General features: G+C 28.2%; 1 protein-coding gene across 1 annotated transcript in view; it reads right to left on the bottom strand.

Moving 5' to 3' along the window:
• Positions 1-13,289, bottom strand: part of LOC108567563 — a 31,379-nt gene extending 18,090 nt beyond the window's left edge. The window contains exon 1 of the mRNA XM_017928102.1: positions 13,138-13,289. The gene's annotated coding sequence lies outside the window, so the exon portion shown is untranslated. The remainder of the gene's footprint in view (positions 1-13,137) is intronic.
• Between the last annotated feature and the right edge of the window lie 3,523 nt (positions 13,290-16,812).

Raw genomic sequence — 16,812 nt, forward strand, 5'->3', positions numbered from 1 at the left:
TGTGCTTTAAACATGAGCAAATAAAATTATATTGAACAATAAATATGCAAATTATGAAACATATTAAAATGCAAAGTGTTGTTTTTATTATTATTTACTGTTATAATGATTGAATTCATAATTATATTAATTAAGTACGTAATAACATAAAATGAACACACTGAAAATATGAATTAATATTGAAATTATTAAATACTTGGAAATTATTACTTTTTTTAGTATTTTTGCTCTAATCATCAATTATTATTTATAATAATACAGCAAGTATATAAAGACTATATAAAATTAAGAAAAAAAAAATTTCCTTGTACTAATTTTTATTTTGTCAATTTCAAATTAGTTTGCTCTAAATTTTTATAACCGGACTATAGTGAATATGGATTGATAAAAACAGCACTATGCGAGATATTCTAAATTTCTATATTTTATTGTTATTAATCAATGTAATTATTTATTTGTTTAAATAAAGTTTTGCAATTTGTAAAGAATTTAAGGAAAGTATTTAAGAAATAGTTAAATAGAAAAACCAAATCAATACTCAGTTAATACCACGTCTACATAAACTTCTTTTTTTCTTTTGTCTATCCGCTTTCAGTCAATATAATCCACCCTTTTTGATCATTCACTTGAATACACATGTATCCTCTTTAGATTTTACACAGTCTATCCTATCTACATCCCACATTTAGGATAAATATTTCAATTGAATAAGTATTGAATTTACGTTCAAAAGACTACATTTTCAGCAGACACCGCATAAATTTCAACAAAATGATTATGGAAACCTACAAAAAGCTGATATTGAAAAAAAAAACGTTACAATTAAGAAAATAGTATTAAATAATTATTATTTTTCACCAATGTAAATTACTATAAAATTAAAACAAATTCAGAAAAAAAAAATAATATGAAAAGTTTTGTAAACGACACATATAATCCAGTAAAAAACGAATATATCTCCGTTATTTTAATATATCATCTGTCCTAAACATATAATATGTTTTTTTATTTTAATCTGTTTGTCACTTATTTTTTTTACCAGATTTTAAGTAGACGTTTATTTTTTTAATTAATGTAATTGCATATTTTCACAAGAAACAAAAACATGAAAAAATTTAAGGGGAGCTGCACTTGATACAACAAAGAGCCGCACGCGGCTCTCTGAGCCGCATTTTTCCACTGTTATAGAATAATTGATAGAAAGTTGTTATAGTTTTCCATTTAGATTCTATTTTTTTAAAGATTTATTTATAAAATAAATTTAATAATTATAGAAACAATAAAATTATAATAAAGTTATAGTTAATTTTTTTGCAGAATAGTTAATCTCTTTAATATTTCTAAAACAGAAGATATAATTTACAAGCGAACGAAACTTAAGGTAGATTTAGTGTGTGAAAAGCTTATGATTTAATGGATTATGTAAGTGGTTAAGCTTAGTTTTGAATGTTACACATCTACTACTCCAAGAGATGCACTGAATTAACAGTAATGAGCAGAGGCAAGTGCCAGAAATTATCTGTGAGAGATGCAATTTCAATGGCCGCCCGAACGCTCTAATATTAATCTCCAGGGCTCAAGTTCTAAATCGTTCCTTTTGTCATCTCTAAATACTCGAAGATTATAAGTTATAGCCACATCCGAACTATCATACAATATTCCGTTGAGAACTTGAAATCGCTGCAGGCGACTACTGACATTCATGTGTACCAAAACCCTAAATATTTCATGAAACATCTATGATTAATACTATTATATAACAAATAATTGTGTGTTTATTAATATTATATAATCATTGAATTAATTTGTTTATATAATAAACAATACAAATATTTTGAAATACATGAATGGATTCTTTGAATATTGGAATGGTTAATGTTTAAATCCTAAAATTATTTTCAAATATTAAAGAAATATCAATACACCAGTACCTCACATATTTCAATTAGTGTGGATTCATTATAATTTCGAAACAAACAACATTTTAAATATAGTACACAAACTTATTTTTTTGTAATGTAAACTTAATTTTTATACGGTTTCAAAATCATCGATTAGTCCGGTTTTGAACAGTGCGACAGAAACGACTGTGCGAGAAATCACTGTATTTGTTGATAACTTTCATAACTTAATATATTCTTATCAATAGTAATATTTGTATGAATAAGGTCAAGTAAATTGAATAACTTCTCAAATTGCATTTCCGTAAATTGTATAAATATTTATTGACAAGGAGTTTTCTTTATATTACACAAAATATGTACTGTTTTTCATATAAAGTTTTTATAAGTTTCTAGATTGGATTGTTTGAGCAACGAAATCAAAGTTAAAAATCATGTTTGGCAATGCAGCACTGTTCAAGTCAGCAATTGTGATTGGAAAAACTGTATAAATTAGTACTAATATAATATAACTTGCAAGTTATTGACTAGATAGAATCTCATCTAACTTTTTTCTATTTCAAAACTTTATCAAAATATTCATTCATCCAGACAATGGAAAATATTGGATTGAAAGTATTGAACTAAAAATACACTATGGAGATAAGTAAATATGTTTTTCTTGATTAGGTTTCCTGAATTATCGTCGTAATTAAAAATGGAAAATTAGAAGTTTCAAAAATAACTACAACAAAAAAATCTATTATTTTATATTGATTGTGTAATATAATTTCGAAAGTTTTAAATGTCAACTAATGTTTTTTTTATTAGATTCATAATTATTTGTACTACATTAATATAATAATTTCTAAATCAAAATTATTGTTATTGCCCTTTATATAAGCATGAGTAGAGGTATCTGCATCGTCTGCTATTACATCAACACTGCAGAGCAATAAAGAACATGCACAAAAACAATTTATTTGTCTCGCAATCAACACAATATTGCACTGGCATTTAGTTAAGACTTTGGGCATAGGTTATGTTAAGTGTCATAGATGTGGGAAAGAATATATGTGGTATCATTTCTTAGAAAATTGGTGTACTTTTTATATCGGCGCTAGTAGTTAAATGTTAAATTTAACTATTAACAAAACATTTATTAAAAATAAGAGTAATAACAAAAAGTCTATCATTTTGAAAACATTCGTGTATATCTGAATATTAATAATAATTTCAAAGTTTACGTATAATATAAGCTTGTCTGGAATTAATTTGTTCATTAGGGCTTAATTATTCATTAATTGTAATTATGTACATATTGCATTAACTCAAAATTACATCAGTATTACAAAAAGAAGTAGTTTTTAATTGTGTTAAAACTATCCTATAGGATTGGCAAGATAGTAGTTTGTTTGTTTTGAAGGACTTTTGTCAATTTTATCTTAATTTAGAAGCATTTTTACTTTTTATTTCCGTAAAGGCAAGAAAGCTACTAACAAACACAAATTGGTGTTAATTGCACAACGTACGTGTCAGAATTAATTTAAAAATTTCCGTTCTGGAGATTTTTCAATCAAAGATGATCAACGTTCTGGTCGACTTACTGAAGTTGATAATGACCATATCAAAGTTATAATTGAATCGGATTATGCTAAAAATTGAAGAGATGTTTAATGTATCACATACAATAATTGGAAACTACTTAACATATCTTGGACTAGTCAAGAAGCTTGATATTTGTATGAAATGAAAGAGATTCACCAAACACAACGAATCAATATTATCTTTTTTTTAAACGAGTCCTCACTGGTGATAAAAAAAGGGAACGAGCATGGTCCCCCATAAACCTTATCGAAAAGTGAATTGTATCAAAAAAAGATCATGCTGTAAAATTTGATGGGATTACAATGATGTTGTGTATTTTTAGCTGATGTCAAGGAACTAAAGAATTTATTTAGATGTTCAAAGCAGTCAAAGAAAAACGGGCAGAATTGGCAAATTACAAAGGAATCATATTCCAACAAGACAATGCAAGGCCTCATACATCTTTGATGAAGTGTTGTCGCATCCCCCATATAGTTTTAGAACTTGCACTATCAGATTACCATTTATTTCAAAGTTTGCAAATGTCTTTGAATAGTAAAACTTCCAATAATGATAATGACCTGAAATGGCATTTGGTTCAGTTTCTTTTTGCTGAAGTTCTATAAGAGCGGAATCATTACCAGAAAGATGTCAAGAGGTCATCGGACAAAATGAAAAACAAAGTTTATTCTTTGTATATAAGAAAAGAGTCTTACACAAAACACTACAAAACCATAATTAATTTTCTGACAAATATTTTGAAGTAAAAACTGTTCGAAGTTCATGAGAACTTCAATTTTTGATTTTTTTCTATTTGTTCAAATTATTAAGAAAATAAACTATTTTATCATTGTATAATGATTCTTTATCATGTACATGTTATATTAATTTAAGGTTAATCAATATTTCCAAAGTAATTAGTTTAATATTTTGTTAACATAATACTAAAACTTTTCTATTACAATTAGGTAATATCAATCTTAATATACATATACTATATTAGATTTGAAAATTGCAAGAGGTTTATGTTAGATAGATTCCCTACTGAAACGGTGGATTTGAAGTTAATTAATCTAGCTAATAGCAGCTTAACGACTAATCGACTAAGGCGATTTAACTCAATTAATTAATCAGAAAAGCAGATTATCTAAATTGTAAATTATAGTAGCTAAATCTGTAACTTTTTGGAGTAGGATAATTTGCGGATGTGAATAATTACGTCTGCAGAGGAGAGCGTGGCACAACGATGAAAATAAAAGTTCAAATATCCGGATGTGAGCTCGTGTCCCGGCTTTGAAATGGAAACCAGAAAATTGCTTATGTAATATTAATGCCAAACGCCAAAGCTCCCATTTCCTCGTTCCGCTTTACTAACATAGGAAACATCCGGAATTTACAGATATAAAAAACGAGATGACAAAGTTTGAAATGGTAATATTATACTGTACGCATTAAATATGCGTGCATCTGTCTATGCTAATTCCTATATGTGAATCAAATTTAGCCTTAAAATCGATTAAGGCTGAATCGAATTAATCGATGGCATAAAGGAATTGGTTTTGCCAGATGTTACACAGGCGCAGCATCTGCGTAAATTCCGTTTTCCCAGTCTCATTGATTTATGCACATTCTCTTACTGCTCTTCTCCAAAAATCCAAATCGATCCAAAAGTGAACGTTCTCTGATGCATAATTTAATAATGCGAGATGGTAGGTATTTGCATTGTGCGATTTTGTTGATAATTAAATGGAACACTTCGTTGGTTCGGCGCTGCTTCGAGTTTGTGAATAAATATAGGAGACAGGGTTGACAACGTGACAGGAGGACGAGCATAAAACTTGTTAAACTAGAGTTTCGTCTCCCCTTAAAATAGGATGGCGAAACGTAGCAAACAAAGAATAAGGAGTTGCCGAAGGGTGGAAACGAAAGTTTACGATTCATTGGGTTTTTGGAATTTTTGTCACGATTCTTTTTCCATATACTCAATAAGCTCGTATTGTATTGCATTCTTTAAATATTTCGCAGAGTAAAAATAGAATCACTTTTTTTGTATAAAATAATAGCTTTTTATATTTACTTTTACTTTTTCCTGTAACTACTTCCAACAAAAAAAAAAACACACAAATACTACATATGGGTCAAAATGACCAGTTTGTTAAGTATTTAAAAAATGGAAGCTATTTTTACAATAAACAAATGCTAATTCTTATCATTTAATGAATTTAACGTCAAGACTTGCTTGGACTAAAAAAAATAGTATGTAGGAATCCGATGATTAGGTTGTGTTTCAGCAATTTTAATCTGCTTGATATTTGCATCAGAATTTCAGGGAATTTTTTGGTTGCACATTCGATCATGCATATATGGTTCATTGTGGTCCATACTGGATATCAGAATTACTGTATTTTCCCATGTACTACCAAAGTTATTACACTTTGAAATTTCAGGAACGTATTGTGTAGAGGGGTCAATTTGACCCAAAATACACTCTACAATAAAATAAGTACCTCTCGTCGCATCTGATTTAGTCCTACAAAAAAGTGCACTATAAAATACACTACAAATATCACTACAATACAAATATCAGGTCTGACCTGTCCGTTGTACTTACGAGTTAAAGAGTAAATTTAAATGTTTCTTTTAACAATATAATATACACGTAATGTCCAGTAAAAAAATATAAGATTTTATGCTTTGCCAACATTCCTCCTTGATAATTACAAATACCAAATATGGGAATCTTATGTTATAAAACCTATCAAACATTTATTTACAACGGTAAGTAAAAACAATTTTGGATTATACCCGAACATCATGAAATAATGTATATAAATAAAAAGCAGTTACATCATAATTTCGTTTAGTTATGCCAGCAATTTAAGAGACGGAATGCTATTATAGCGGTATATCTTCTTAAAAACTCATAAATTCCAGGAGTACAAAAAAGTAAATGCCTATTTGGCCTACGAAACGTGCAATAAATTTTTGCATACTTTTAGCAACTCGCTTCAACCCTTATTTATGTTTCTTATATAAATTATATTTTTTTTCACTTTCATCGCACATGTTTCGTAATTAATTTGTTAGCAGGCTGTAACTTAGGTGTGCCATTAACTCAATTTTCCTTCTTCTATTTTTCTGTAATAACGTGCACTTATCTGAAGGGGGGAGTATTTTAAATTTTCTGGAACGAATTAAGCGAATGGATGGATTTCGGTGAAAAGCCGCAAAAAGGACTTCATTGATTTGTCTATCACTCAATTAAATCGGGTTGCCTGTTTTTCTCTCTCTCTTGTTTTACTTTTATTTTGTAGATTTTGTTTTTTTTTATGCGTCGCACATTGAAACATCACAAAGCCCAAATTGCATTTCGTTTGTTACCGCAGTTTCCATTTTGTTTTTCGGCGTTAATCCCATGTGAATGATTTATTGGATTGATTGCATCATGTGAGTATATATTGATCAGGGACGATGTTAAAAAATAATGCAAATACAGATGGACAAAATTTGAACAGCAAAATTCGTTCTGCGAAGATCCATCAAGTTTAAATACAGCTTTGTTTTAAAAGAATTTTTTTTCTTCTACACTTTGGGTACTTGAATAATTAAAGCTTTTAAAATAATGCATTTTCTTACAACTTAATTAGGGCAAGTACATTATCTTCTTTTACATTTTATTTTCAATTTGTTAAGAAGAATCCATTAGTTTTAACATAGTAATTATATTAATCGTTTATATTATTCTCATTCAAAATTTATTTCTTTACCTTACCTGAATATAACTTTTTATATTGTTATATCATATTTATAGTTTAACTATTTTAACCAGTTTAATTCATCCAAATGTATACATCATATTAAAAAAATTCTAAATTAGTATCATTATGAAAAAAACGCATATTTTCTTAATTCCACTCGCATTTAAATTTATAAAAGTTATTCTAATTTTCCTGAGCTTTCGTTCTAGTTTCAGTTTAAATGTATATAAATGAATTTACCTGCATCAATATTATCTGAATATAACAAAAATTTGAGAAAATCTGCAAACTACGTTTTTATTACGTACTACTATAGATATACTGCGCGACGCTTAAAGTAAATACCGCCTCGGGATACATATTCTTCAGGTCATATAAACGACGTGTATGCTTGTTGTTGTTATCTATATGAAATTCAAACTCGTACACTGTCACATGTGAGAGATAACAGTTTATTTTTCGCACAAAAAAGGAAGTGTTTTGTTGCTGAAGTTAAGATATTTTGCTAAAGTGTGTGTTGCAAAGGGTATAAAACACCCCTCAGAGGATATCCTATTAGGTAGCACCTACTGTTCTGAATATCGGTGCAACTTTAGTATGGTGCTTTCTCTACATCTGAATATTTCATGAAGTTCTCCGTATATTTTCATTTTATTATACTCCTACTGCTAGGTATCAAAAATAATGTTTCAGAATATTATAAAAGAAAATACAAATATATTTTTTCATCAACTGTATTTTTTTTTCAATAACATTTTTGAAATAATCTAGTACACTGTACTACACAGTGACAATCGTGTGGGGTCCTTAACCGTAACTGCCACTATGCATTATACCATGGGTTCCCAATTTTTTCAGGTTTGCGGCGCCTCAAGTCAAACATTGGTCTATCTCAGGAACAACATTATGTTAATAGTAGTTTTTCTTCAATTATCGCGGTGCCCTTTAGTAGATCCACAGTTTGGGAACCCCTGTATAATACTATACTACTATGCATTATACCAGTGATTCTCAAAGTATGGGTCGCAGAAAAATTGATGACAGACGTATGTTTTTCTACATATAACGATTCTTCGGGGAGTCCTTTAAATTTTTTAAGTTCAAAAGGGGGTCGCGGACCAAAACGTTTGAGAAACACTTCATTATACTATATTATATGACCATCAATTCAAGAAATTCAAATTGATCGGGGTGGAACGAAATATTCTAATAACTAGCACGTCTATACTATTGAGTGGTTGCCAGCTGATTGACATTTATATTATACGAAAATACAGTAACGGAAGAAAGCGCAACTATAAAGTTCACCGCAAAATTTAGATTTATAATACCAACAGTTACGTGAGAAGGTTCTGGACTCAACTTTCTTTTGTTGAGACGAAAAAGTCCTTACTTTCTGCTTTCCTCAAAGCGTAGTTTTTATATTTAGCAAACTTTCCAACGTTACAACTGATTTTTTTATATATGATTATTGCAATTTTATCTAAAAATTTTGTTTTATTACACGAATTAAATATTAATATTACATAATGTCTTCTTTATCATTAGTAATTAATCAAAACGATTGTTGGACATATGATTTGCAAAAATGGGACAAGGACATATATCAAAATAATATATGCAGTTTTTATTGTAGTTCCTCGTGCATTTTATTTAGAATAAATTATGTTTTCTTATCGTCTAGACCAGCGGCTTCCAACAGGGGAGGCGCGGTCTATTGCCAGAAGAGACGCGCGGACTAATGCCAGGGGAGGCGCCAAAATGTTTTAATAAATTAATTTGTATACCATAATATCTTAAAATAAATAAAACGTGTCTATATTATTTAATCTATTAAAACAACAAAAGGTAAGGGAGGCAAAAAAAATAAATTTTCGGGGAGGCGTAGTAGCATAAAGGTTGGAAACCGCTGGTCTAGACTTGAGACGGAATTTTCTACACTTCAATTTTACGTTTTTTTACTACATTTAATTCATTCCGTACATTGATGGTGCGTGTTTTTGAGGAACGTCTATTGCATTATTTTGCACTCGTCGAATATAGTATTCGATTATGAACTCATTCATTATACCAACAATATTTTATATAGTGCGGACTGCTTGAAACCGGATCAATAGAAAACTAGCTTGTAAAAAAATATTCAAGGTTAAATTTAATCTACGTCTTCTATAGACAAATTTTAGAGTGACAAATTCCCCAAGTGGAAAGTTTCCTTATTTCATCTTTATACAAATGTGAAGAGCAGTAAATTATATAATTGCTATTTATATCTGATACTAACTAGAATTAGGTACCAATTTTTTCTCGTATATTGTGTATATACTGAGTAAATATATACAGTTTTGACTGTTCTCAACGAATTTGCACCAATTGTCGCAACCGCTTCATACGTTTTAAGTAATGCCACACAGTAGAGTAATGCCACACTTAGATTACTTTTTATTTAACGATATGTAACAATTTTATAGTTTCTGAATTAAGTATTTTTGAATATGTTTCACTATACGAGTAAAAATCCGGAAATGTTGGATTAAACTTGTTTAGCAAATGAGCGGCGGATATATTCGCCCAAATTACCACAACATAATATTTTAGATTTTACATATCTCGAAGTTGCATTCTACTGGATTTACTCTTTCATCGTTTACACAGACTCTATTTCTCTCTGTGAATATACTTTGTCATGGTTATGTTTGTTATTACTTTGATGCTGCTTCTGTGAATACGTATCTGAGTTTTAATGTCGGCAACGCGACAGTTTTTTTATTGCGTTTTTGTGAAAGTACTTCCACATCAGAAAAAAAAATATAAATCATAATAAAAATCTTAAATTAGATTTTACAATTGATAAAAATTTAATATTTCTTATTTTCTCGATACCATCCATCGTAGCATGAATCTCTGTGGAAATATTCAATATTTGCATAATTTTACGAAATTTTATACGCAGAATTTAATTAAAACATCCGAACTTTTTATTACTTCCAATATTAATATTAAATATTAAAAGTATGAAAATATAGAATACAATTTTGTTTTGTATTTTCTGACAAGAAACGTAAACATAAAATGTAATTAGAAAAGACCAATAAATTATTATTATTATGGAATTTGGACTACATGAATATTTCTGGATTATTTAAAAAATTGGTAATATTTTATGAAATAGTCTGAAAATCTGTCGTCTTTAGCCTGTGGCGCAAAAAGCTGGTAGAAATAAATGTTACAAACTAGTTTCCCAAGATGGACCACTGGTTTTTTGTTAATTCTGTTCAAAATCAATTTAATCAATATTTTATAACAAGAAAATAATACTAATAATTAAAGTGAAACTTTTATAAAGTCTTATGAAAAAATAGGTACAAAAAATTGTATGAAAAATCCAAAACTTGACTTAAGATTTCTTAAAAAAAATAGATTTTATTAATGATGGCTTGAGGAGTAAATATAGAGGTAATTAAGTAGTAAGCAGATAAAATGTATTACAGTGTTTACTTGTATAGAAACGTAAGTCTTGTAATTGCAATTTGTCGCTCATTAAAGCTAATGTTGCATGCGATCCAACGCGATTGCAATATACGAGTTGATTGAAAGTATTACCCTGGGAAATAATTTCAATTTAATACTGGTTCGCAAATATCAAAGTAATAATGTTTTTATTGATACAGCGGCCATTTATTTTTCACCACATCACTTTATACCGAGTAAAATTTGATTAAAATTTGATTAATTTCATTATTTACATAGCGTGCAGCAATTAAAACCATCGAAACATTTTCCATTGATGAGTTTTAGAATAAATAGTTCATTATTTTTTTGATTTATAATATCAAGCTACATATAAAGTTTTAATCATGTCTAAACTTTACACTATTCCTTCTATTTTTTAGGAATCTTAGATTTTTAGAAAAAATATTTTTTTTTATTTATAGTATAAAAATCACTCAGTTATACAAAAATTAATTAATTCTATATAATTAACAAAGATTTTAGAATAATCTGAATAATAATAAAATACAAATATATGAAATTTAATTGCAGAAAAAATTGATTTACATTTATTAAAATTAAGATTAACTGAGTTTATTCTAAATCATAAAATGATCAAGTGTATATTTGAAGTAAAATTGACGGTATATGAAGTGTCATTGTGTAGTTTATTTAAACACTCACTTGAAGTTGAAAGGAAATTTTCATTTTGTTCGGAACTCTCATGTTTTATACATAAAGGAAAATGCGCCAGTCGGAAAAAAGGTTCTGCAGTAAATTAATGGTCGTGTTTAATTTAATTCAAAGAAAACGTTATTATTAAACAAAAAGTATACATAGTAGAATGCAAAAGGTTAATTACTATTTGAGTTTAAATAAGGAATTTTTAATTAAAACTAAACTATATTGGAACTACGCCAATGTTAAATTTAATAGAGTAAATCTTCATTGTTATATAAATTGTTTAAGTTTAAAATTGTATTTCTGATATTTTTAATTGATTTATTAAAGTTGCTTTTATAAAAAAATGTAAGATAAATATTAAATATCAATACTTAAATGTTTTTTACGTTTAATTTAAAAAAAAATCTAATCAATTGATGATATATAAATAATTTTATAATGTTATTAAAAGATAAATTTAAAATATTCATTTTTAGTGTAAATTTAAGAAGTCTAATATAAAAAGAAATTTTATTTCTTTAATTTAAATTCGATTAATTGAGTTGAACATTTTCAATTGTACAGTAATGCCTAGTGCGGCTTCGATTAGTCTGGATTCACTACAGTACGGTTTAAAAATTTCAAAACAAACTAAATTTGAATTAAGAAAAATCTAGAAAAATAGAACACATTTTTTAAAATTTATAATTGATCTATTTGAACTGTCTATTTTTATAGCGTTTTTAAGTCCTCAATTAGTCCGGTCTTAAATAATGCGGAATTGATTACTCGCACTGTAAATTTAAGACAAGTTTGTATGAAATATTATGTAAGTTATTTAAACTTAATTTAAATTGAAAATCTATTTTTTCAAGCGCAGAAAAAAACATTCTTCAATAGCCTTTTTGAATTTAATTTTTTTATGGTTACAATAAGTATGGAAACTGTAAAAAATGATTAATAATTTAAAAAATGTATTAAGTCATGTTCTTTTATATTTCAAATTTGTATTGGTAATAATTATTATATAAATAATTTAATTATTGAATTTCTTAAATTAAATTTTCGGTTTTTCAAATTGTAGTCAAACTTTGTTTAAGTAGTTTTTATTTCATTTAAATATTAAAAATCTTGATTTTCCTGAAGAAAATTGTAAAATATTATTTATTTACTAATTGTTATTGGTTAAAACATGTAATCATTTCTAGTTTTATGTAAGTAATTTAATTATAAGAAAATTTTGTAATATATTTCAGAATTTTGAAGGTTTTGTAGTTGAAGGTGTGTGGTTAAAGTAAAATTATATGCAAAGCGTTAGCATTTCGCGTGTTAAGCGAAAATATTGTGTGATGACTTTTAATTAAATTATATATGTACAAAGAAAGTAATTACACGGCATACATAGTAAACGGAATGCAAAGAAAAAAAGCACGCACTTGAATGGAAAGCATTTCACATATCACATAGCTGTGTACATATTGACTTTTCTTTCCAACTACGATGAGGGAATTTTACAAAGCCCTTTGAAGCTTTTATGTTGAATGTATATTTATAGATCGCGCTTTATAACGAGCGCAAACCTTATTTGCTGGACTCTCTCTTTGTGTGATGCATACATGCAAACATCGAAAAAAAGAAAAAGAAAAGTTGCTCGCAATTTCAATAGTTAATAACTTGCTAACAATAGTTAAAATACTGCCCCATATTTGATTGTGGGTTGTAGCTAATAACGCACACTGTGTTCGTATAAAGTTACTTACAAATTGAATAACTCGAATCTGGAGTAAAGTTTGCGTCGAAGTTCGCAGACGTGCTTCTTATTGGTATAAGGGGTTGAAAACGTCGCTACACTTTCACGCACAGCCAGTAGAAGACTGGCGAGCTTCGAGCTTGAAACGGGGGGAGCGAAAGCCCTTCGACCGACGCGAGCTTTCGAGCGCGCCAACTCTGCCCTTAAAGCTCACTTCTGCAATAACTTCGAAATATTTCCATCATCCAGTTGTGTTCTCTGTTCCGATGCTCTTCGCAAAATCCAACAGGAAAATGCAGAACTACACGCTTCAGTCGAAACTTTAGCTTTCAGCTTTTTCTCGCTTCTCTCATTTTTTTTTGATTGATCGTTCGCAACTGCTGCGAATACAAATCGTGACAGGTCGCGCAAGAAAGTGTTTCATAATATAATGCAGTCTCCGTTTCGACAGTCGCACTTCAAATATAATTGATTGTCCTAAAACAATTTCAATTGCTTAGGGATGAACTCGAGGCAATCTCCAAGATGTGTTTAATATACATAGAGTGCATTAACGTAACTATCATAGTTTCAAAGCTTTTATATCATTGAATAAGTTTTAATTTCAAATATGGTCAATATTCACATAACGTACATCGCTTTTATAACGTTCATTAATAAGTACATGATTATTACCAACAATCTAGAAACATATAAATATCAACACTACAAATATAATGAGCAGCTGCACACAAAGCATTAATTATATATTTGCTAAATAATATCAGATTCTTTCCTTATGTTACTCGTTTATGGAATAAGTAAGTAAACAAGGGTACGTTTGTGCAAACCTGTGTACAAAATTTCTTAGATACAAAAATAAATTGCACACGAATCTAATATACATAGTAATCATCTTAATCATAGTTAGTGCTCGCTGTAGATCTTTTTAACAACGTTCGTTAATACGTACATTATTATTTATGACTCTATACTAACGTACAAATATAAATATGAATGTAATAATGTTGATCGGATGAGCGGCTCCACATGAAGCATTAAATATGTATTTGAATACTGTTTGAGGTAATATCTGCTTATTTTGGAATATTTTTTAAGGAAAAAGTGTTTATTTACATCACAATTCGACTGAAATTCAATTCGATTATATATAAATTATCTTGATGCAGTGATTCCACGACGTGTACGTTAGTAGGAATGTCGAGTACGTTCGTGCGAACGTTTCTTCAAAATTGCTTAGAGATGATCCAAAGAAATCTCAAAGAATTATCTAATATACATTGGTATATTAAAGTAACTATCATAATTAGCTTTAATATTATTGGATTAATCTTAATGTAAATAATAGTCAGCGATCGCTTAACGTACATCCTTTTAACAACGTACTTCATTCATTGTAAATTTTCTTATTTTATTTTCTAATATTCACAGTGATTAATATAAGTTATTTAACTATTTTATGTAATTAATATAAATATTTATAAAATAAACAATACTAAATGTAAAAAAAATAACCACGGTGAATTTACATTAAATACAAATAAAAGTAGACTATTGTCGGCTCTTTGTGCCTTTGAAGATGAAAGGAGTTTGATAATGATAAGAGATCAATGCAATTAGCGAATACTTTACATTAAATTTAACACAATAAATCACAAAAAATAATATATAATAAAGTACGTTTGTAAAGAAGTATCAACAGGATCATTATATTCGTTATTGCTACATCAAAAAATTTATTAAATATTTTCAATTTGAATTCATAAAGAAATATTTTAGAAAAAATATCGATAGAATATATTTTAATGGATAGTAATTAATCAAAATATATTTTTTTAAATTCAATTAAAATTTCTTAAAAACATTGAATAAATGTATTTTTACTTTGTAATATTAATTGGAATTGTTGTAATCCAATTAATTTTACCAAGATTCAAGTAATGCAGGTAGAAATATTCTTAAACTTTATTTTTGAAATAATATCAGTAAGAATTTCGTTGTTTCGTCGGACGAGAAAAGCAAGTTTAATTGTATGAGAAAACTTCACTTCTATTTGATAAAGTCAGAAGTTCGTTTATCTTGGAGTATTTCCGCAACTTTTGAACTCCGGTGTTGTGCTTCCGCTTATATCCGCATTTTTTTACTTAACTGAAAGTAATTCATTTTTTCTCACAAAAAAAAGTTGGAGTTGTTTTCTCCCCTACACGTATATATAATTTTGTGGAAAGTAAGTATATATTTTATCATGTACTGCTTAACGCTAGACGGGAGAAAATTATTTCATTATATCTAATAGAATTTTCTTTGCTCAGGAGTGGAACGTAAGCGAAATAAAACACTGTTTTGAGTGCAACAGAGGACAGGATAGACGTAAGTGTTTATTTTGTGTATTGGAACAATTTCTTAGAAAATAACATTATCTATAAAATAAATATAAAATTGTAGTAATTTTTGTATTTTTAAGAAAAATTTCTATTATTATTATTAGACATTTTTAAGTTACAACTGAAAACGTGAATATTTCATATTTTGTATAGTGCGGTGGATTTTATTTATTTCTAATATTAGTTCAGCAAAATAAAAATTAATTTCTTCAAAAAATGGTACACAAAATTTATATTTAAATTATTTCATTGAATTAAATTATCGTTTTTTTATACAGTCAAGTCTTATAAGATGATTCGTTTAGTCAATAAGTCAAAAGGAATAGATCCACATTTAATTCTTCAAGTACTACTAAACCAAAGTCAAAAATACGTCGTCAGAAACCCAAAGAGGTTAAGTCACATCGAAATCACAGAAACCCCGGTTCGAAAAGTCTTGTGTAGAATAGAACTTATATAATTTTAATTGAAAAAGTATTGATCATTCGACAGAAACTGGAAAAAATATGCAAGACAGTGCCGACTTTTGGATTTTGACACCCCAGTCATAATAATATAATATGAAGAGGGGCATAAATATTTACTGGGGCAAATGAAAATGAAATATATTATAACTAATGGGGCCCAACTAACTTTGTTTGGGGGCCATCATTCCCATAATTAACCGACGTTAGAGACACTACTAGGCACAAGCTAAGTAAGAAGTGTGTGTTTAATAAGAGGAAGTAAAATCCTTCTTTCTGCGCTTTTTTCCTCCATTAGTCCGGTGGTGGAACTAATTACCCGCACTATGTGAGGTTTTGTTAAAATTAAAGTATATATAAATATATAAATGTATGATTTTAGTATTAATTTATTATTATATAGATGTAAACCAGATATCAAAGCTAGGATTGATATAAGAAGATTTATTTCAATTTGGTGCAATAAATAAAAATGCGTTTATTTATTATCAGATCAAAGGTATTTGCACTAGTTAAGCTCAATTTATGAAAGAATCTACTCCCAGAGTCTTCAAATGTCCATAAAAATCTTCAGACACTCGTAAACTTTACTTGTGACCTACTGACCTAACAAAAGGCGTTTTATGTTACCCATCGTAAAATAAATGCAATAATTCATTTAATGTATTATTGCATTATTTTATTATTGCAATTCACGATCTTAACATGCTAATTATATAGGATTCTATTCGATAAAAAAGTACTAAAAACAACTATTTTCTTAGTATTTAGTATGAAATTAATTATGGATCACTTCAAAATTAAGATTTTAGAGTATAATAGTTGACAATCTTATTT

Source organism: Nicrophorus vespilloides, unplaced genomic scaffold, assembly GCF_001412225.1.
Source record: "Nicrophorus vespilloides isolate i.1.1-1 unplaced genomic scaffold, Nicve_v1.0, whole genome shotgun sequence".
In the NCBI taxonomy this organism is placed as follows: domain Eukaryota; kingdom Metazoa; phylum Arthropoda; class Insecta; order Coleoptera; family Silphidae; genus Nicrophorus; species Nicrophorus vespilloides.